Source organism: Somniosus microcephalus, chromosome 10 (assembly GCF_052327205.1).
Source record: "Somniosus microcephalus isolate GS21.2 chromosome 10, FLI_Smic_1.0, whole genome shotgun sequence".
In the NCBI taxonomy this organism is placed as follows: Eukaryota; Metazoa; Chordata; class Chondrichthyes; order Squaliformes; family Somniosidae; genus Somniosus; species Somniosus microcephalus.
This window is the reverse complement of record NC_140996.1, coordinates 168301369-168324838: the sequence shown is the minus strand read 5'-3', so window position 1 is coordinate 168324838 and position 23470 is coordinate 168301369.

Here is a 23470-nt window from a genome sequence, read left to right as displayed (position 1 = left end):
TGAAGCATTGACTCACCCTGACCACCCAAGTGAGGTCGTTAAATTTCTTCCTGCACTGTGTGGTGGTCCTGGGGACCACAGTGCTGCCCAAGATGTGCTGGGCTACCTCCCTCCACATGGTGCGGAAGACTTGTGGTGAGAGCCTCCTGACACTTGCCAGGTAGAGCACCTCCCTCCGTCTCTCCACAGCGAACACCAATGCCTCCAATGCATGGTCACAGAATCTGCAGGATCTCTCCCTGGGGTGTGGATCTGCCATCATTATGGCTGCTTGAGTCGTCTGTGCTACTGCTGGCTGAGACGGCTGCACAGCCAGCAATGCTGAGAATGAGGTTCTGCAGCATCAATGAATCTCCCCTTTAAGAACTGGAAAGAGCCTGTACCAATGATGACTTATGATTAGACTGCACCTGATATTTGTCAGCGCTTCAAGTTTAACGCCACTGAGCTAGGCCATTAGTGCTTGATTTAGCGCTCCAATTCTTTCTTTGTGCAATGAGACTTAATTTTGCGTGCAGTGTGAAACATTAGCACCTGGCACTAATTCTCAAATTTTTCAAAAGTTACCGCCCATTCCTGGGCTATAATGAATTTCTCCCCCACAGAGTCTAAACCAGGGAGTACAAATTAGAATGTTTAAATAATTGTAAAATCACGTACTGTAAGCAAAATAAAGATTGGGAAAGAAATATGGGATTAAGAGAGAGAGACAGAAAGAAAAAGTAAAAATATAATTTTAATTTTTATAAAATCTCCAACAATAATTAAATTCTGAAGGAATGGAACGCCACACAAGTAAAATTAAATTTTCAGTGCCAGAGAGGTTATTTAGCAGTAATCAAGACTTATCACGCTATTAACAATTCACTTACACCTGAATGCACCAGCCCTAACATTTTCTGGTGTGTTTAGTGGGTAACTAGTGGGTAAATACAGCAACTTCATGTTGTTGCGTGGATTTCAATGCTGAATCTATCGGCAAGGTACTGGTGTAGCGCAGTTTGTGGGAGAGCAGGGCAAATCAGACAGCAACTTCTTGATTTCAACATTTAACTGCGCGTGTGTGGACTCCGGAAGCTGCTGTCCGATTTACTCCGTAAAAACGGTGAATGCGGTTAGCCTCACCATTATTCTTAACACAAAATATGAGCCATTATATTGAGCTGCAAGAGCAGGAGATTTTGGGGTAGGTTTCCTCTTAATCACTAAGGTGGTAATCTGGCAGAGCGGATTTCGCGCCGATTATAGAACTCACCCAATTATCATTTCCACTGATTTATATATCGGGTGGGCATTCACTCCACCAGTTACTGCTGAAGCAGCAAATGTGAAAATTATACCATTTCTTTCTTGACTTTGATGGAGTCTTGCAACATACCATCGCAAATCTGCTATGTTTTGTCTTTACATTTGCAAACCAGAATATGGTTTAACAAAAACAATTTGCATTCATATAGCACTTTTCATGTATATAAAAAAGAGGCATGAGGAAAACAGCCGCCGAGCCAAAGAAAAGATTAGGAGGGGTAACCAAAAGATTGCCAAAGAAATAGGTTTTAAAGAGGGTCTTAAATGAAGAAAGGGATGTCGAGAGATAGAGGGAATTCCAAAGAGTGGGACATAGCTGACGAGACCTAATCTAAACACAAAAGGCATCAAGGGGTATGGGGAGAGAGCGGGAATATGGTATTGAGATAGAGGATCAGCCATGATCATACTGAATGGCGGAGCAGGCTCGAAGGGCCGAATGGCCTACTCCTGCTCCTATTTTTCTATGTTTCTAAATGCTCCAGTTTGCAAATGTCTGTAATACCCCACTTATATATCAGGTTATGTCGGACAAAAACAATCACCACCCTGTTATTTGCTCAGAGGTGAACTTCCCCTTTAAACTATAAAAAGATTGTTATAAATCTCATTATTCATCAAGAAACTACTCATCAAATAACACTGGACGGCCAGCTGGTGGCACTGTCCAAGGAGTATAAATACTCGGGCGTGGGCCCAGCTTGACAGGGACATTTTGTAAGACAAGGAACTAGTGAAGTACAACTAGACCTCCATGTTCTGAAACAAGTTGATTAAAGCCTTGCTTTATGCTCAAACCAAGTGCGTAGTGAGTTTTATTACGTCAATTTAATCAACTTGATATCGACTCCACGCTCTGAGTGATTTCGGGAACAGCCAGCTACGACATCAACTGCAGAAGGGAACTCCGGCGTAGAAATCAATCCATCATGGACAAACTACTCAGACCCGCCCGTCTTGACCTGGACCCAAATTCACCTACAACTGCTAAGGTATGGAAACACTGGTATCGTACCTTCAGGGTGTGTGGTGAGAATGTTCCTGATAATTAGAGATACTTGCCAGTTATGTATCTCCTCATGTGTTTGACTATATTGAAGACTGTGTAGACTATGATTCCGCTATCCTAATATTGCAGCGACTGTATGTTAAGGCCCCAAACGAAATTTTTGCTCGGCATCTATTGGCCACAACTCGACAACAACCCAGGGAATCACGTGATGAATTCCTTCAAAAGTTTCGCAGGCTCAGCAAGGATTGTAACCTTAAAGCTGTCACAGCTGAGCAGTACCAGAAGGAGTTAATTCGTGATTCCTTTATTAATGGGATTGCGTCTCCCTTCATACATCTCGAGTTACAGGCTGCCTATGACGAGGCATGTTCCCTGGACTTAGCAAAGAGGAATGCAGATACCTATCCATTACCTCGTGCACGGACTGCTGCTATCAATTTTAATGACTCCTTTGATAGGTCTCGGGCGGAAGCCCTCACCGATGATGACTCTAACTTAGCAGATGACAACCCTACCCTAGAAGCTTTCACTGATGATGGCCCCGCCCTAGTGGCATCTTGGCAATCTGGAAGGAAGTGTTTCTTCTGTGGAGGTGTGTTCCATTATAGGAAATTCTGTCCTGCTCGTAACGCAACCTGCAATCATTGCAGCAAGAAAGGTCACTTTTCTAAGGTATGCCAGTCAAGAGCCACTGTTAGTAAGAAAGGCCACTTTTCTAAGGTATACCGGTCGAGAGCTCCTGTTAGTTTTGCAGCTACTATCTATAAAAACTGCTCCTCCCCCAAGAGCCACTACTAAGGTTACAGCTGCAATCTATAAAACTGCTCCTCCCCCAAGAACCACTACTAAGGTTACAGCTGTCAAGGGAAAAACTGGCCTTCCTCCCATCACAGCTGTTTTTCCCCAAAGTCTGTCCCATGCAGCCACGAAGGTTTCAGTAAATGGACACATTTTGAGTGCACTAATCAACTCATGCAGCTCTGACAGCTTCATTAGTGAGTGGGCTGTCAGTAAGTTAAAACTGCGTATTTACCCCTCGGACAGGGAAATTGCAATGGCTCTGACAACACTGACCACCAATTCTTCCGGCTTTTGTCTTGTCGACCTTATTCTCAATGGCTGCACTTATTTCTCCACCCGGCTCGGGGTGCTCAAGAACCTATGCAGTGATGTGCTCCTGGGACAGGATTTCCAGAAACAACACAAAAGACACTTTCGAGTTTGGAGGGTCAAAGCCGGAGCTTACTATTTCCAAAGTACCATTTTGTGCGCTTTCAGCGGCTTCGCTCGACGAGCCCTCCTTGTTTGCCAATCTTTCCCCCGATGTAAGCCCATAGTCACTAAATCACGATGTTTCAGCCAAGATGATCGATCCCTTATCGAGGCAGAAATCTCTCGCCTTCTAGCTGATGGTATCATTGAGCCATGTTCTTCTTCCTGGCGGGCTCAAGTCGTCGTTGTTAAAAATCCTCTGAAGCAACACAAGAAACGTCTTTGCATCGATTACTCACAAACTATTAACCAGTATACCGACCTGGATGCCTACCCACTACCACACATCAATGACATGGTCAATAACCTTGCCAACTACAGGGTATTTTCAACTTTTGACTTAAAGAGCGCATATCATCAAGTACCGTTAAAGGACTCTGACAAGAAGTATACGGCCTTTGAGGCCAACGGTTGGCTTTACCAGTTTTGTCGTCTTCCGTTTGGGGTCACCAATGGGGTGGCCATCTTTCAACAGGCAATGCACAGCCTAGTCAAACAGGAGAACTTAATGGACATTTTTCCATATCTGGATATCACCACCAGTGCTGGTCATGACCAGAAGGAGCACGATGCCAACCTCCAGAAATTTCTTGACGTTCTCCGTCATCGCAACTTAACCTTAAATGAGCCCAAATCCGTGAAATCAGTACCATCAGTCAACATCCTTTGCTACTGGGTGGGCAATGGTGTCATCAAACCAGACCCGGAGCGACTTCGTCCACTTCAGGAGCTCCCTCCTCCTATGAATCTCGGCTCTCTTCATCGGGCCCTCGGCATGTTCGCCTATTATGCGAAGTGGATACCCCACTTTTCCGACAAGATCCAGCCCCTGCTTCATGCAAGTCATTTCCGTTGGAGGCAACAGCTATTTCAGCTTTCGACCTCCTCAAGCAACAACTGGAAAAAGCCACGCTTCGTTCCATCGATGAAAATCTCCCTTTTGTGGTCGACTGCGATGCATCGGAGGTGGCGATCTCGGCTACCTTGAATCAAGGTGGTCGACCCGTTGCATTTCTGTCCAGAACTTTGCAGGGTAGCGAGCTCCATTATGCTCCTGTCGAGAAGGAGGCTACAGCTATCATCGAAGCAGTATGTAAATGGAGTAATTTTCTCGCTCGTTGCCATTTCACGCTTATAACCGCTCAGCGCTCCGTGGCCTTTATGCTGGATAACCGGAAATGCACTAAGGTCAAGAATAACAAGATACAGCTCTGGAGAATGGAATTGGCCGCCTTTGGCTACACCATACATTATCGACCCGGCAAAGATAATGTGGCCCTGGATACCCTCACGCGTGCATTCTGCTCTTCCATGTCAACTTCGACTCTTGTGGATCTTCATACTGACTTATGCCATCCTGGCGTTACTCATATGTTACACTTTGTGCGATCTAAAAATCTCCCATTTTCTACGGAAGACATGAAAAGAACATGCTCCACTTGTAGAATTTGCACGGAATTAAAACCGCAAAACTTCCATCCATTGGATCACTCGCTTATACACGCTACACAGCCTATGCAGCGACTCAGCATTGACTTTAAAGGGCCACTGCCTTCTTCAACGCGAAACACCTACTTGCTTACTATGGTAGAAGAATATGCACGCTTTCCCTTTGCTTTCCCCTGTCCCAATATGCTTACTTCCACAGTGATCAAATGCCTCGATCAGGTCTTTTCCCTTTGCGGTATGGCCAATTTCATCCACTCTGATCGGGGTCCCTCCTTCATGTCAAGCGAACTCAAAAGTTATTTTTCCCAACGGGGAATCACCACAAGTAAAACAACACTGTATCATCCTATTGGAAACGGACAGGTTGAGAGATACAACGCTGTTTGTCTTGCACTGAGGTCACACAACCTATCAGACCAGCAGTGAGAAACTATGTTCCCTGACGCGTTGCATTACATCAGGTCTCTCCTTTCTACATCCAGCAATGTTACTCCTCACGAACGATTCTTCGGGTTCCAGCGTCGCTGCACTCATGGGACGTCCCTACCATCATGGTTGGCAGCTCCTGGTCCCGTGCTGCTCCGAAGATTCGTCCGATCCTCCAAGAGTGATCCCCTCGTCGACGAAGTGGAACTAACAGATGTCAATCCTACATATGCGTACGTGTGGTACCCTGATGGCCGGGAGTCCACAGTTTCACTTCGGGATCTGGCTTCCTGCCCAACCGGTCCCACGGACCCAATCGATAGAGGGATCCGTATTAACGACGCTGATACTCTGCGCTCCTCCGAGGACGACGCCGATACTCTGCGCTCCTCCGAGGATGACGCTCTACCCGGGACATCAAGGGATCTGCCAGCTACTCCGCCAGATCAACCCGGGGAACAGAGCGCTCCCCGCAGGATGGCCCCTGAAGCCAGGGCGCCGGTCAATCACCAACTACTGAGCAGGATGAAGCCAGCTCTGCGCCTGTGGGGGCCCTCACCCGGAGTCACGATCTCCCCAGTCCCCCTCAGGTCGATCAAGGCGACACGGTCTCTGCCAGTCCGTCGGTACGAACCAAGCGACCCAGGGACCAAGACACGGTCCGAGGAGACGTGCCTTCCAGCCACAATCGGAGATCCAAATGACTGCGGCTATTCGTAGTCCGATTAATCTGGTAGAAGGAAGTCGCCAGACTACCAATCCTTCAGGCGGGAAGAATGACATGAATCTTGTCATTCATGTGGAAATGACTTATGAAATAATACTGGGCGGCCTGCTGGTGGCGCTGTCCAGGGAGAGTATAAATACTCGGGCATGGGCTCAGCTTGCTCGGAACATTCTTTAACAGGAACTAGTGAAGAACACAACTAGACTTCCATGTTGTAAAACAGTTGATTAAAGCTTTGTTTAACGCTTAGAACAAGTGCCTAGTAGTTTTCTTACGTCAATGTGCATAATGGTAACGTTAAACATTCTTATCATAAGAGTTCTAATTCATGTCTTTACTCACCCACAGGTCCATCAAGTGCCCCCCCCCCCGCCACCCCACTGTCCAGCCGGAGCAGCCGGAGGAGGAAGACAGCTCCTCAGAGGGTGCACCATCACCAAACCCCTGCGCACCCAGCACCAGCGCAGATATGTGCATGTCGGTGGGTCCTGCGAGACGTAGTGTTGTCACCTGGTGTCTCACACATCACAAGTGAGCAACAGCAGATGGTGGAGACAGGGGCAGCAGTGGAGAGTCCTCGCCGGAGGGCGTAGGCTGCTCCAAGCTCTGCTCAGCTCGATGCAGATGCTGAACCTTGGGGACCGTCGACAAAGAGGTTGTTCTTGGAGAAGCAACAACAAATGAGTGAGGCTCTGGCAGCTTTTCCAGCCGCGATGTGCGTGATTGTAGAGAGAATGGAGGAGTCCATCTCCAACATGAGCAGCACCTTGTCACAGGTGATGGCGATGATGTGCTCTTCCATGGAAAGGATGGCCACCTGCATGGAGGAGCTAATGCACCAGTCAAACGACTCCATGCTTGCTGTGAACAACAGCTTGCAGTCATCTCTAGGAGGGATACCAATGTAGACTTGGGCGTTTATTGCCCCACTGATTTGCAGCAGGGTGGTTGCCAGCTCCTTGCTAGCAGGGAAGAGCGGGTGGCCCATGAGAGGGATGTTGATGAGAGGGGACATGGAAGTGGGGGCTCTGTTCAAAGCGCTCCCACTTCTTCCCCGTTGCCTCCCCCCCAGTCAGAGTCCCACATGCTGCCTCGGATCCCGATGGCCGAGTCAGGCCCTGCACAGTTGCAGGAGGAGCAGTCTTTGGCGGAGCCCTCGCAGGCTACAAAACCCAGAGGATGTCCACCAAAAGTGTCTAAGCAGTCAGAGCGGAGAAGTGAGCAGCCTGCCTCTACCTCTGCTGAAGCCACAGGAGGTGCACCTTGTAGAAACACTCATAAAAGAAAAATTACACAATCATAGATGCACAAGGGTATGCACATGGGTGTTTATCAAAATGTTAGTGTTAAGTTTCAGTACTATTTATGATGCACATAAATTTATTTCTTTGCACCACTTTCCCATCTTGTCCATATTTGTCTGCTACCTAAGAACTGGCCTTATCAGTTGGAGTGAATGGTGAGACATTCATTACCCTCGAGCAATGGATGTGTGTGAGACAGGAATGGTTTGGTCATTTTAGGACTGCTTTGTGGTATTGGTGGGGGGAAGTTGGTACAGCATCTGGGAGCCAGATGGGTGCATTGATGCAACTTAACTAAATCATGCCATTATGAGGCCATCCTGGGCAGCAATGTGCACCATTGCTGGTGCCATGTCCACCTCAGGTACCTCCTCCTCCTCCTCTCGTGTTCCACCTGGTCCTCCTCCGAAGAGGCTGTGCACTCTGCACCTTGCTCCTCCTGCAACTCCAATCCTCGCTGCTGCGCTATGTTGTGCAGCACGCAGCGTACAATGATCATTCTGGAGACCCTTGCTGGTGTGTAATGAAGGGCTCCTCCAGATCTGTCAAGGCATCTGAAGTGCATTTTCAGCATGCCGATTGCTTGCTCTATTACACATCTGGTCATCATGTAGCTTTCATTATAGCGCTCCTCATTGCTTGGCCTCCTCAAGGGTGTCATCAGCCACATCTTCAGTGGATAGTCCTTGTCTCCAAGCAGCCAATAAGTCTGTTTGGAGGTGCAAAGAGCTGAGGGAGGGTAGACTGGTGCAAGACGAAAGAGTTCTGACAGCTCCCTGGGAATCTGGCACACACATGAATGATGATCTCTTGGTGGTTGCAGATGAGCTGCATATCGAAGGAGTGGAATCCCTTCTGGTTTACGAACACTCCTGGGTGATCTGGGGGTGCCTTGATGGCCACGTGTGGTGAGGATGTTCCCAATGATGGGTGAAACTAGAACTAGGGGGCATAATCTTAGAATAAGGGGCTGCTCTTTCAAAACTGAGATGAGGAGAAACTTCTTCACTCAGAGGGTGGTAGGTTTGTGGAATTTGCTGCCCCAGAAAACTGTGGAAGCTACATCATTAAATAAATTTAAAACAGAAATAGACAGTTTCCTAAAAGTAAAGGGAATTAAGGGTTACGGGGAGCGGGCAGGAAATTGGACATGAGTCTAGGTTCGGAATGGTCATGGCCCTGTGGGTAGTGGAGTGGGCCCAGGGGCCGTGTAGCCTGGTTCTGCTCCTACTGTGTTCTAATTCTGTGTTAGATTTCAGGAGATGGTTTTATTCCTGTTCCTGGCTGGGGTGGAGATCGCCTTTACAGAAGGTAAGTACTGTAGAAAATATAGGGACAGAGTGATCTCCTGGAAGAATTTCGATCGCCTAGATGGGTCGGAGAGGAATTTCCCAGATTTTTTTCTCCCAAATTGGCCATTGGGTCTTTTATCTGGTTTTTCGCCTCTCCCGGGAGATCACATGGGTTCGGGTGGATGGAGAGTGATAGAAGATTTGAGGTTAGGATCAGATCAGCCATGATCTTATTGAATGGTGGAGCAGGCTCGAGGGGCCGATTGGCCTACTCCTGCTCCTATTTCTTATGTTCTTATGTTCTTATGTGTGCAGTCGATGACGCCTTACACCTGTGGGAAGCCAGCCAGAGCCGCAAAACCGACCGCCCGCTCAGTAACACTGGCCTCATCAGTGGCAAAGTGTACATAAGTGCCTGACTTGTTAAACATGGCATTGGTCACCTGGGTGATGCATTTGTGTGTGGCTGACTGCGAGATCCTGCAACTGTCTGCTGCAGATCCTTGGAAGGAGACTGAGGCGAAGAGGTTGAGGGTGGTGGTGACTTTGACAGTCACTGGTAAGGAGTGTCCACCAGGACCTCTGGGCAGCCGGTCTTCTTCCAACAAGCTACAAATGTCTGCCACGACCTGGTGTGATAGCTTGAGCCTTCTGAAGCACTGCTGTTCAGTCATGTTGAGGAAGCTTATCCTCTGCCTGTATACCCTGTGTTGGGGGTATTGCCTCTGGCAAGGTGCATCCCAATGCTGATCCCCTCTCTCCTGTGGAGCATTAAGTTGGTGAGGAGAAGACTGCTGGTGTGGTTGCTGCTGCTGGTGGTGTTACATAAGAACATAAGAAATAGGAGCAGGAGTAGGCCATACGGCCCCTTGAGCCTGCTCCGCCATTCAATAAGATCATGGCTGATCATCGACCTCAACTCCAATTTCCCGCCCAATCTCCATATCCCTTGATTCCTAAAGTCCAAAAATCTATCTATCTCAGCCTTGAATATACTCAAAGATTCAGCATCTACAGCCCTCTGGGGCAGAGAATTCCAAAGATTCACAACCCTCTGAGTGAAGAAATTCCTCCTCATCTCAATCTTAAATGGCCTACCCCTTATCCTGAGACTATGCCCCCTAATTCTAGACATGCCCGCCAGGAGAAACAACCTCTCAGCAGTGGCATATGTTCACGAACAGCGGCATGAAGAAGTCAGCAACAGCCAGCAACACAGATAACCACAAATTTGCAACACCTCTGTGTGGGCAATGCATTTAATTGTTTTTACGCTGAGTGTCTTGCTAGGCCACTTGAGCAGGCAGTAGGAATCAACCACACAATGTGGGACTGGAGTCATGTGCAGGCCAAACCAGACAGGTTACTTTCCCTTAGAGTCATCAATAAACCAATTGGCTTTTTAACATCAGCCTGTTAGCTTCATGGCCATTTTCTGGTGCGGGTTCACAATTATTGTACGATTGAATATTGAACATAAGAATTAGAAGCAGGAATAGGCCATACGGCCCTTCGAGCCTGCTCTGCCATTCAATAAGATCATGGCTGATCTTTGACCGCAACTCCACTTTCCTGCCCAATCCCCATATCGCTTGATTCCCCTAGAGTCCAAAAATCTATCTGTCTCAGCCTTGAATATACTCAATGACTCAGCATCCACAGTCCTTTGGGATAGAGAATTCCAAAGATTCACAACCCTCTGAGTGAAAAAAATTCCTCCTCATCTCAGTCTTAAATGGCCGACCCCTTATCCTGAGACTATGCCCCCTAGTTCTAGACTCCCCAGCCAGGGGAAACAACCTCTAAGCATCTACCCCTTCAAAATCTTGTATGTTTCAATGAGATCACCTCTCATTATTCTAAACTCCAGAGAGTATAGGCCCATTCTACACAATCTCTCATCATAGGACAGCCCTCTCATCCCAGGAATCAATCTAGTGAACCTTTGTTGCACCGCCTCCAAGGCAAGTATATCCTTCCTTAGATAAGGAGACCAAAACTGTGCACAGTACTCCAGGTGTGGTCTCACCAAGGCCCTGTACAATTGTAGCAAGACTTCCTTACTCTTATACTCCAACCCCATTGCAATAAAGGTCAACATGCCATTTGCCTTCCTTATTGCTTGCTGTACATGCATGCTAGCTTTCTGTGTTTCTTGCACGAGGACACCCGAATCTCTCTGAACACCAACATTTAAAAGTTTCTCACCATTTAAAAAATATTCTGTTTTTCTATTCTTCCTACCAAAGTGAATAACCTCACATTTCCCTGTATTATACTCCACCTGCCACCTTATTGCCCACTCACTTAGTCTATCTATATCCTTTTGCTGACTCTGTGCTTTCCTCACAGCTTACTGTCCCACCTAGCTTTGTATCATCAGCAAACCTGGATACATTACAATCAGTCCCTTCATCTAGGTCATTAATATAGATTGTAAATAGCTCAGGCCCGAGCACTGATCCTTGCGGCACCCCACTAGTTGCCAACCTGAAAATGACCTGTTTATCCCTACTCTCTGTTTTCTGTCCATTAACCAATCCTCAATCCATGCTACTATATTACCCAAAACCCCATGAGCCCTTATCTTGTGTAATAACCTTTTATGTGGCACCTTATCAAATGCCTTTTGGAAGTCCAAATATATTACATCCACTGGTTCCCCTTTATCTAACCTGCTAGCTAATAAATTTGTCAAACACGATTTCCCTTTCATAAAACAATGTTGATTCTGCCTAATGATATTATGATTTTCTAAGTGCCCCGATACCACTTCCTTAATAATGGATTCCAGCATTTTCCTGACGACTGATGTCAGGCTAACTGACCTGTAGTTCCCCGATTTCTCTCTCCCTCCTTTCTTGAATAGCGGTGTTATATTTGCTACCTTCCAATCCGCTGCGACCGTTCTAGAATCTAGGGAATTTTGGAAGATCAAAACCAATGCATCCACTATCTCTGCAGCCACCTCTTTTAGAACCCTAGGATGTAGGCTGTCAGGTCCAGGGGATTTGTTGGCTTTTAGTCCCATTAGTTGCTCTAGTATTTTTTCACTACTTATATTAATTACGTTAAGTTCCTCGCCCTCATTAGATCCTTGGTTCCCCACCATTTTTGGTATGATTTATTGGGGTCGATTTTAACTCAGCCATGAGGCGGGCTTTGAGATGTGTGGGGGGTTAAAATTGCAAAAACTGGGGGTCGGGACACCCCCGGCTGGTTCCCGACCCCGAGCCATTTTAACCCAGGCGTGTCTGATGGTCCCGAATCAGTCCCACCTCCAACAGGCGGGACTGGTGTTTAAGGCCCTTAATCAGCAATAATTGGCCTTTATAATCACATTTTGACAGGCCCTTGCATTTTTAAGCCTTTTCCCACGTAAAAGATGCCTGGTGGGGATCACGCCTGTGAAACCTGGCGTGAGCACTATTGGCTTGCTGACTATCAGCTGCAGGTCTGGTTTCTCTGTTCAATAGATGCCCATCGCTCCTCAAGAGATGTCATTCTATTATGAGTACTCACCATGTTTTCCATACCCTGGCGACTTACTCCTCCATGGAGGTTGCCATCCTTTCCATGGTGATGCGCTCATGCGCCAATGACTCCACAAAGGCTCTGCTCATGTTCGCTATGGACTCCTCCATTCACTCCACACTCACATCGACCCTGGAGACAAAACCTGCCAGAGACTCCTGCATCTCTTCCTGGAGTTCCAGCCCCGCTGATCTTATGGATGGACCCAGAGGCAGAGGGTCGACATGCAGCTGAGCCGAGCTGGCAGAGTCCTGCGCCCTCCAACTAGCACTCTCCACTGCTGTCCCTGTCTCCACAATCTGCTGATGCTCACTTGTAAGCTGTGATACACCAGGTGACAACACTACTCTATGTCCCAAAGGTCCCACTGAGGTGTGAGTGTCTGCGCTGGTGCTGGGTGCGCTTATTTCTGCTGACGCTGCGCCCTCAGAGGTTGCAGATTCCTCTGAAGAGCCTGGAAGCTCAGGCTCTTCCTCCTAGACAGTGGGGACGGGGGCTCTCGCTGGTCCTGTGGGGGAGTAAAGGAAAGAGTTAGAGATGTGAGGTCAAGGTTACATGCACATTGCATATTGCAGATGATCATAGGTCCATCTGTTATAGCTTCAGAATCATTATCAGTGACTCATGCAATGTCAATGAGAGAGATGGAAAACTATGCTGTCACCAGCTTGCTGTGATGCACCCATCTGTCCGTCCCCCACTTGCGCCTCATCCTCCAGTCCTACGATCTCCAGGACCACCTCCTCCCAGGGGGTGAGGTGGGCTACTGATGGTGCCCCTCCTCCTGTCCTCGCTCGTTCTCTTTTATTGTGAGCTCTCTTTTCCTGCAATGAGGGAGACAAGTGGAGTTTGAGTGAGAATGAAGGAGTGAGTGTAGAGAATCCATAGCATAGATGCTTAGAAGGAGACAAAGATGGAGTGAGGTGGCAAGACCAAGGGCCCTCCCTGTGTGTTGTCAGTTGTTTTCATAGCATCACAGTGATAGGGAGTGTGAGGGCTGCATAGTTGAATAGTTAGGTGAATGTGAGCATAGAGAGAGAGGGAATGGGTAAGGGTGCATGGATGTCAGTGTCAAGTGGGATGTGGAGGAAGAGATTGCTAAAGCTGAGTGCTGGTGAGGAGAGGCAATGGAGATCAGATTGAGAGTGATGGGAACTTCATACTCACTTTTCCAGTGTGCTGAAGGTCATGAAATCTCTTCCTGCACTGTATCCAGGTTCTGCGGGTAGCCGATAAGGAGTTGACCTCCTCTGCCACTTGCAGTCACGCAGCCTTTGTCTGCTGGGGAGGCATCTTCCTCCCTGATGAAGGGAAGAGCACCTCCTTGGGAGCTCTTGCTCCCTCCACTAAAGCCTGCAGGGCAACGTCGTCAAAACGGGGTGCAGACCTCGGTCTTTCTCTTGCCATTCTGCTTCCAGCTCAGTTTATCAGCAAATGCCAAAAGGTTGGCAGCCTGCAGAATAAGCAAGGCTTGTTGTAGACCTTAAATGCAGCAGCAATAATTACATCATATTATGCGACTTTCTGACTGGAAATACTCATTTGCCAAGGGTTCCCACACGTTGGAAATCAATTGGCCAATTGAGTTAAAATTGCATCAATCTCACACACTCATTTAGATTCGTGTGGGAAACACCAAATTCGGAGAACCCGACAATTCCCCGCACCCGAGTTAAAATCAACCCCATTGTGTCTTCTACTGTGAAGACAGATACAAAATATTTGTTTAACGTTTCTGCTATTTCCTTATTCCCCATAATAATTTCTCCTGTCTCAGCCTCTAAGGGACCAACATTTACTTTTGGTATTCTCTTCCTTTTTACATACTTGTAGAAGCTCTTACAATCTGTATGTATATTTCTTACTAGTTTTTTCTCATATTCTATTTTTTCCATTTTTATCAATTGTTTTGGTCATCCTTTGCTGGCCAATCCTCAGGCTTACTACTATTCTTTGCAACATTATAAGCTTCTTCTTTCAATTTAATGCTATCCTTAAGTTATTTAGTTAGCCACGGAAGGATCACTTTTCCCATGGAGTTTTCGTTTCTCAATGGAATGTATTTTTGTTGAGAATTATGAAATATTTATTTAAATGCTAGCCACTGCTTATCTACCGCCATATCTTTTAATCTATTTTTGCAATCTATCTTAGCCAACTTGCCCCTCATACCTATGTAATTGGCTTTATTTAAGTTTAAGACTCTAGTTTCGGACTTAGGCAAGTCACTCTCAAACTTAACGTGAAATTCTATCATATTATGATCACTCTGCCTCAGAGGATCCTTTACTATGAGATTGCTAATTAACCCTGTCTCATTACACAATACAAGATCTAAAATAGCCTGTTCCCTGGTTGGTTCCATGATGTATTGTTCTAGGAAACTCCCGAATGCATTCCATAAACTCGTCCTCCAGACTACCTTTGCCAATTTGATTTGTCCAGTCTATATGAAGATTAAAGGCCCCCACGGTTATTGCATTACCTTTGTTACAAGCTCCTACTATTTCTTGATTAATATTCTGTCCAACGGTATAGCTACTGTTGGGGGGCCTCTATACTACTCCCACCAGTGTATTCTGCCCCTTGTTATTTCTTATCTCCACCCATACTGATTCTACTTCCTGATCTTCTGAGCCGAGATCCTGTCTTTCTACTGTCCTTATGTCATCCTTTATTATCAGGGCTACCCCTTCTCCTTTTCCATTCTGCCTGTCTTTTTGAAATGTCAAGTACCCTGGAACATTTCGTTCCCAACCTTGGTCACCTTGCAACCGCGTCTCTGTAATGGCTATTAGATCAAACCCATTTATCTCTAATTGTGCCACTAGTTCATCTATCTTGTTATGACTGCGTCATGCATTCAGATAAAGAGGCTTTAATTTAAAATCATCATTATTCCCTGCTTTGATCTTATTCTCTGCTGCACTGCTACCATTAAACTCTCTGTCCCTTCCTGTCACACTCTGCTTATTTTTACCCAAATCGCTACACTGCTCTATTGCCTTGACCTTTCTCTTTAGATTTCTAAATTTCCCCTCACCTGACCCCTCCCTCCCTTTTTTTTTTAAGTTAAAAGCCCTATCTACAGCCCTAATTATTCTCCAGTTATTGCCAGGACACTGGTCCCAGTCCCGTTTAAGTGGAGCCTGTCCCGACGGAAGAGTTCCCTCTTTCCCCAGTACTGGTGCCAGTGCCCCATGAATTGAAAATTGAAACCCCTTCTTCCCACACCACTCTTTGAGCCATGCATTTAACTCTCTGATCTGCTTGACCCTATACCAATTTGCACGTGGCTCAGGTAGTAATCCAGAGATTATTACCCTTGAGGTTCTGCTTATTAATTTAAACCCAACCTCCTCAAATTCCCTCAGCAGAACCTCATTCTCAGTACTACCTATGTCGTTGGTTCCTATATAGATCTCGACAACTGGTTCCTTCCCCTCCCACTCCAGGTTCTTCTCCAGCTGCGAGAAGATATCCTTAACCCAGGCAACACAATAATACTCACCAACCAATCACATACCTGCTCTCCTGTGACATCATTCTTTGATTTTTATTTTGTTGTTTTTGAATCGGAGCCTCACCGCTGCTGCTTTAATTCAGGTCCGCTCTCGGGATGCTCTTTACCCTCTCGCTGCTGCTGTTGCTTTAATTCAGGTCTGCTCTTGGGCTGCTCTTTACCCTCTCGCTGCTGCTGCTGCTTTAATTCAGGTCTGCTCTTGGGCTGCTCTTTACCCTCTCGCTGCTGCTGCTGCTTTAATTCAGGTCCGCTCTCGGGCTGCTCTTTACCCTCTTGCTGCTGCTGCTGCTTTAATTCAGGTCCGCTCTTGGGCTGCTCTTTACCCTCTCGCTGCTGCTGCTGCTTTAATTCAGGTCCGCTCTTTATCCTCTCGCCATTGCTGCTGCTTTTGTTGTTGGTAGTTGATGTAAGAAAAAGGAGACTTACCATCAAGTAACTTTAAAGTAAGCTTTAAGTAACTTATAAACACACTATATACACAAGAGAGGTCTTTACCATGCCTCTGGTAGAAGCCTCTTACAATACTGAACAGACCAGTATTTATACCAGTCCAACAGGAAGTGACATATGACAGGAAGTGAGGTATGTACACAGTTCATAGTTCATAGTTCACAGGAAGTGATGACATAACTTCCCGGAAGTTATCATTTTTATCACATTCTTCCCTCCTGCAGGATTAGGAGGCTGTGGTCTACCTTTTGGTCCACAGCCGCCGAACAAGGAAGAGTCGCACCCGTTTGGATTCCCGTCATAGAGGGTCGCTGGTCCGCTTACATGCGGTTGGCCATTGGTCAGAGTCTGTGTGGCCTGGATTGCCCTGTGAAGGGTCGGGGAGATCATGGCTTCGAGTACGAGCCCCAATAGGTTCAAAGTCGGACTGCCTCTGTTCAGAGGGAGGTGCAGAGCTGGCCTGTGGCGGATCAGTACTTTCATGCGCGGTACTGGGAGGGTCACAACCTTGAGCACGGGGTTCTACCGGCACCAAGCTAGTTGGTGTCCGATCAGGATCCTGGAGAGGGGTACCCGATAGGTCCCAAGAGTTTCCTGGTGAAATGCCATCACCCGATGTCCCACTAGGTCCTGGTGGGCAGGGAGCCAGATCCCGTAATGATACGGTAGATTCTCGGCCGTCGGAATATCGTATGTTTGCATAGGTGGGGTTGGCATCGGTTAGTTCGACCTCGTCTACAAGAGGGTCATTTTTAGACGTCCGAACGTATCTTCGGAGTAATACAGGTCCAGGAGTAGTTAGCCATGACGGGAGTGATGTCCCATGAGATGAGCGACGCTGGAATCCAAAGAACCGCTCATGAGGTGTAGTATTTGTGGCTGTAGAAAGCAGGGACCGTATAGAGTGCAATGCATCCGGAAGCACTGTTTCCCATTGCTGGTCTGGTAGGCCCCGAGATCTTAAAGCGAGACGTATGGAATTCCAGATGATACCGTTATACCTCTCTACCTGCCCATTTCCGATGGGATGGTATGGTGTTGTTTTGCTTGTAGCAATTCCCCGTTCTGAGAGGTAGTCCTTGAGTTCCCTTGACATAAAGGATGGACCCCGATCTGAGTGAATATAAGCCGGCATGCCACAGAGAGAAAATACCTGCTCAAGGCAGCAGATTACTGTGGACGCCAGCATATTGGAGCAGGGGAAGGCAAACGGAAAACGTGAATATTCGTCGATCATGGTGAGCAAATATGTGTTCCGAGTTGAAGAGGGCACTGGGCCCTTAAAATCGATGCTAAGTCATTGCATCGGTTGGGTTGCATGTATGAGTATACCATCTGAGGGGCGGAAGAACTGAGGTTTTAATTCCGCACAAAGCCGGCATTCTGAGCATATTTTCTTTACATCTCCAGTGGAAAAAGGGAGATTCCGTGATCGTACGAAATGTAGCATGCGCGTAATGCCAGGATGACACAAACCATTGTGGACATCCATGAGAGTGGAGGATGACATAGTGGAGCAGAATGCCCGTGTGAGGGTGTCCGGGGCCGCATTCTCCTTGCCAGGCCGATAGAGAATGGTATAACCAAAAGAGGCCAGTTCCATCCTCCAAAGTTGTATTTTATTATTCTTAATTTTGGTTCGTTCTCGATTATCGAGCATGAAGGCGACTGATCGTTGGTCCGTGATCAATGTAAAGTGCTGGCGAGCTAGAAAATGGTTCCACTTCCGTATTGCCTCTATGATGGCTGTGGCTTCTTTCTCAACTGGAGGATAATGTAGCTCGGCACCTTGTAAGGTCCTGGACATAAATGCTACAGGACGACCTTCCTGATTCAGAGTAGCCGAGATCGCCACCTCCGAGGCATCACATTCAACCACGAAAGGGAGATTCTCATCAATGGAGTGAAGAGCTGCTTTCTCCAACTGTTTTTTGAGAAGGTTAAAGGCTGCAACAGCCGCTGTTCCCAGTGGAAATGATCTAGCATGCAGCAAGGGTTGGATTTTGTCTGAAAAATGAGGAATCCATTTAGCGTAGTATGCAAACAGACCGAGAGCCCGACGCAAAGAAGCCGGATTCTTAGGTGACGGGAGCTCTTGGAGCGGGCAAAGTCTTTCTGGGTCTGGCTTAATGATACCATTGCCTACGCAGTAGCCAAGGATGTTGATGGTCGGTTGCGACTCAACAGATTTGGATTCATTCAGGGTCAAATTACGGCGATGGAGGGCATCCCGAAATTTTTGGAGGTTGGAGTCGTGTTCCTGTTGATCGTGACCTGCAATGGTAATGTTATCAAGATAGGGAAAAGTGTCCCTTAGGTTTTCCTGCTTAACCAGGCCATCCATTGCCCGTTGAAAGACAGCCACTCCATTAGTAACCCCGAATGGGAGGCGACGAAATTGGTACAGCCGTCCATTAGCCTCAAAGGCTGTGTACTGCTTATCTGAGACCTTCAAGGGTAACTGATGATAGGCACTTTTTAAATCGTAAGTTGAGAACACTTTGTATTCGGCCAGTTTATTAACCATAACATCAATGCGTGGCAATGGGTAGGCGTCCAAGTCGGTATATTGATTGATGGTTTGCGAATAATCGATGCATAGTCGCTGTTTGTGAGGTTTTAGAGGGTTCTTGACAATGACGACTTGAGCCCGCCAGGGCGACGAACATGGTTCAATGATATCCTCTGCTAGAAGTCGAGAGATTTCAGCCGCAATAAAAGATTGGTCTTCCTGATTAAAGCGCCGCGATTTCGTTATTATCGGTTGGCATTGAGGCGGAATACTGGCAAATAATGAGGGTTCATCAAGTGAAGCTGCTGATAATGCACAAAATGGTAATTTAGACGGTATATTAGAAATAGTAAGTCCGGGTTTGGATCCACCAAACTCAATGGTGAGTTTCTTATGCTGTTTTTGGAAGTCCAGCCCTAAGAGGAGATCACTACATAAGTCCTTGAGCACCGAAAGTCAGGTGGAGGGATACATACGACCATGAAGTGTCATATCAACAACACAAAAGCCGGAGATTCTGGTATTAAGTGATGACTGGGCCATCGCAATTGCCTGGTCCGATGGGAAGACATGTAGTTTCAATTTCGCAACAATCTGTTCCTTAATGAAACTATCAGTACTTCCTGAGTCAATTAAGGCATCTAAGGTATGCCCTTTAATTGAAATTTTTGTGGCTGCATGAGACAGGTTCTGTGGACAAGCAGCTGTAATTGGTGTCGTTGCACAGAGAGTGGCTAAAACTCTCGGTGTGCTTCTTCGGGAGAGAGCTCGAGAGGAAGCTTGATAGGTCCTAGCTGGAGCATCTTGATAGGCCCTAATTGGGGCAGTTCGGTAGGCCTTAGCTGGATTGGCCCTCGTAGAGGCCCTTGATAGGCAAACTTTAGCAAAGTGTCCTTTTTTCCCGCAATAACTGCAGATTGCATTGCGAGCAGGGCAGGTTTTCCTTGGGTGAAAAGCATCTCCACAAAAGAAGCATTCCTTCCTAGATTGCCAAGAGGCTGCTAAAGTGGGGTCGTCCTCCTCTTCTTCATCAGAATTATCAGAATTAGATTCCCCCATGATAGGGTTCACCTGAGCCCGCTTGAATTGTCTGGTTGCAGCTACAGCAGCAGATCGAGATCTGGGCAGCTGATAGAGGTCTGCATTTCTCTTTGCCAAATCCAGTGAACAAGCTAGGTCAAAAGCTTTTTGTAGCTCAAGTGTTTTACTTTCTAGTAGACGCTGGTGTATAAATGGAGAGGCAATCCCGCAGATGAAAGCATCACGAATCATTTCTTGGCGGTACAGCTCAGCTGAGGCTGCCTGAAAGTTACAATCTACGCTGAGCCTGCGAAGTTCTTGCAGGAATTCGTCAATTGATTCCCCTGGCCCTTGTCGGGCTGTGGCCAGTAGATGTCTAGCATAGACCTCATTTGGGGTCTTCGCATACAGTTTCTTAAGTGCCCGAATCACCTCTTCGTAATTATCCCATTCATCAACATATTCGAACACTTTTGGGGTCACATAATTGACAAGTATCTTCAATTTAGCAGGAGCATCCGCTTTACATTCATCCAGAAAATTCTCAAAAGTACGATACCAATGCTTCCATACCCTGCCAGCTGCTGGTGTATTCGGGTCCAAGTCCAGACGAATAGGTCTAAGGATTTTCTCCATGATGGGTGGTTCCCTGGATCCTTAACTTCCGAGTTTGTCTGAAGGTCTAGTATTTGTCAGTGTAAATATTAAGTTACTTAAATTGATGTAAGAAAAAGGAGACTTACCATCAAGTAACTTTAAAGTAAGCTTTAAGTAACTTATAAACACACTATATACACAAGAGAGGTCTTTACCATGCCTCTGGTAGAAGCCTCTTACAATACTGAACAGACCAGTATTTATACCAGTCCAACAGGAAGTGACATATGACAGGAAGTGAGGTATGTACACAGTTCATAGTTCACAGGAAGTGATGACATAACTTCCCGGAAGTTATCATTTTTATCACAGTAGTGTTGTTGGTGCTGGGGCTCATCTTGGTCCGAATCTGAGGTCCAAGCTGAAACAGCATAAGCGGCACCCATGCTGATCTGACAGATGCCAGGAAAGTGGAGATCAGAAGCACAATCCTCCAGTGTAGTGAGAGTGACCTGCAATGTAGTGAGAGTGGCTTCCGAGGTTGCAGAAATCACCTGCAAACTCCTGAAAGAAAAATCTCTGTGCAAAATGGTGTCAGCAAGACCCTTACCCTTAGGCAAGGAAGCAGGCATAAGGTGTGAGTATTTATGTGCTTTTTCCAGCTATCACTTAATGACTTGCACAATGGCCACTGAGCTCTCGCCTTGCTTTCACAGGTGAACTTCAGGACGTCTGTGAATCCCGTGCACATCAGTAAAAGCTGAAATCTCAGGTTAAAAAGCCTCTTAAGGGTCTCTCAATGAGTTGTTAACTACTTCAATGAGGTCGCCCGCCTCTCCCAAGCGAGTCCGTGGCTCGCTGAGAAACGCGCCCGAGTTAAATGCGGAAGTTGGCAGGATGAAGGCGGGTTCCCGACGTGCTGTCGATTTCAGTGCTTTTAACTGCCGATCCACTCGGGAACCCACACTCGCTTCAATGTAAAAATTTCGGCCAGACTTTCTGTAAAAAAAACCCCCACTTAAGCCCTGACTTAAGCTCAGGTGGGCTGAGGCCGAGGTGGGCAGTAAATCATCCTGACCTTGGCAGCATGAGGCTGGGAGATTTTAACTAGGTCACTAGAATGGCCAGTTTATTTACATATTTAAATAACAGTTTTCTTTTTCCATCTGGCCCGATTGATGAAAAATATAGTACTAAACAGAACTAATAAGATCAAAATTCCTGGTTGGTTCTCCTTAGTTCTATGTCAAAACATAACCAAATATTTTGCTGCTGATTTGATTGCCTTCAGCTAGATTTAATGTTAAAGATAATCAGACAGGTTACATCATGCTTATACTGTAATGAGATTAAACAGAAGACACGTTAACTCAGAACAAGAATGAAATTATAGACTTGCTTGCTCAGTTCACTATAGGATGAAAATATTCTTCTTGTAATTGCTAGCTTTCAAATCCACTTCTTTGCATATCAGAATAATTAGATTCTAAACAGAAAAAGGTATATGTAATTTAGCATCCACAGGAGATGAACTTTCCCTGGCCTCTACTTTCCTTTAATTTTGCTGAGGACTCCAAGCTTTGAAGCTTTTTCTTCCACAAACCAGTTACGCAACTCAACTGTGTATTAAAGAATCCGAACAGAAAATATACATTCACACACGTATTATGCCTCCTAAAATCTATTGCATTAAAAGATATGTTGCCAGAATTGTGCATCACATAGAGAAAATGCACACACATTTCTAATAAAGATGTGAACAAATTTCATATACACTGCCAAATCGTGCTGAAAAATATCAGTATATCTGTGCTGAAGAGCAGTTCCAGTATATTAATTTGGAAATAAGGTATAAAGAAAAGCATTACATGATTTTATTTTTTAAATGCTCATCCTGAACATGTACAGCCTGATATTAAAGTCAATAATACAAAAAGAAAATACTGCAGATGCTGGAAATCTGAAATAAAAACAGAAAATACTGGAGGTACTCAGCAGGTCAGGCAGCATCTGTGAAGAGAGAAACAGAGTTAACATTTCAGGTCGACCAATAACCTGCTCACTGATGCCCAGTTTGGGTTCCGCCAGGACCATTCAGCTCCAAACCTCATTACAGCCTTGGTGGACCATTAAACAACTAACTGGAGGAGGAGGCTCCATGAATATCCCCATCCTCAATGATGGCGGAGTCCAGCACGTGAGTGCAAAAGACAAGGCTGAAGCGTTTGCAACCATGTTCAGCCAGAAGTGCCGAGTGGATGATCCATATTGGCCTCCTCCTGAGGTCCCCACCACCACAGAAGCCAGTCTTCAGCCAATTCGATTCACTCCACGTGATATCAAGAAACGGCCGAGCGCACTGGATACAGCAAAGGCTGTGGGCCTCGACAACATCCTGGCTGTCATGCTAAAGACTTGTGCTCCAGAACTAGCCATGCCTCTAGCCAAGATGTTCCAGTACAGCTATAACACTGGCATCTATCCAACAATGTGGAAAACTGCCCAGGTATGTCCTGTCCATAAAAAGCAGGACAAATCCAATCCAGCCAATTGCTGCCCCATCAATCTACTCTCAATCATCAGCAAAGTGATGGAAGGTGTCATCGACAGTGCTATCAAGCAGCACTTGCTCACCAATAACCTGCTCACTGATGCCCAGTTTGGGTTCCACCAGGACCACTCAGCTCCAGACCTCATTACAGCCTTGGTCCAAACATGTACAAAAGAGTTGAATTCCAGAAGTGAGGGGAGAGTGACTGCCCTTGACATCAAGGCAGCATTTGACTGAGTGTGGCATCAAGGATCCCTAGTAAAACTGAAGTCAATGGGAATCAGGGGGAAAACGTTCCACTGGCTGGAGTCATAACTAGCACAAAGGAAGATGGTTGTGGTGGTTGAAGGTCAATCATCACAGCCCCAAGACATTGCTGCAGGAGTTCCTCAGGGCAGTGTCTTAGGCCCAACCATCTTCAGCTGCTTCATCAATCACCTTCCCTCCAACATAAGGTCAGAAATTGTTCGCTGATGACTGCACAGTGTTCAGC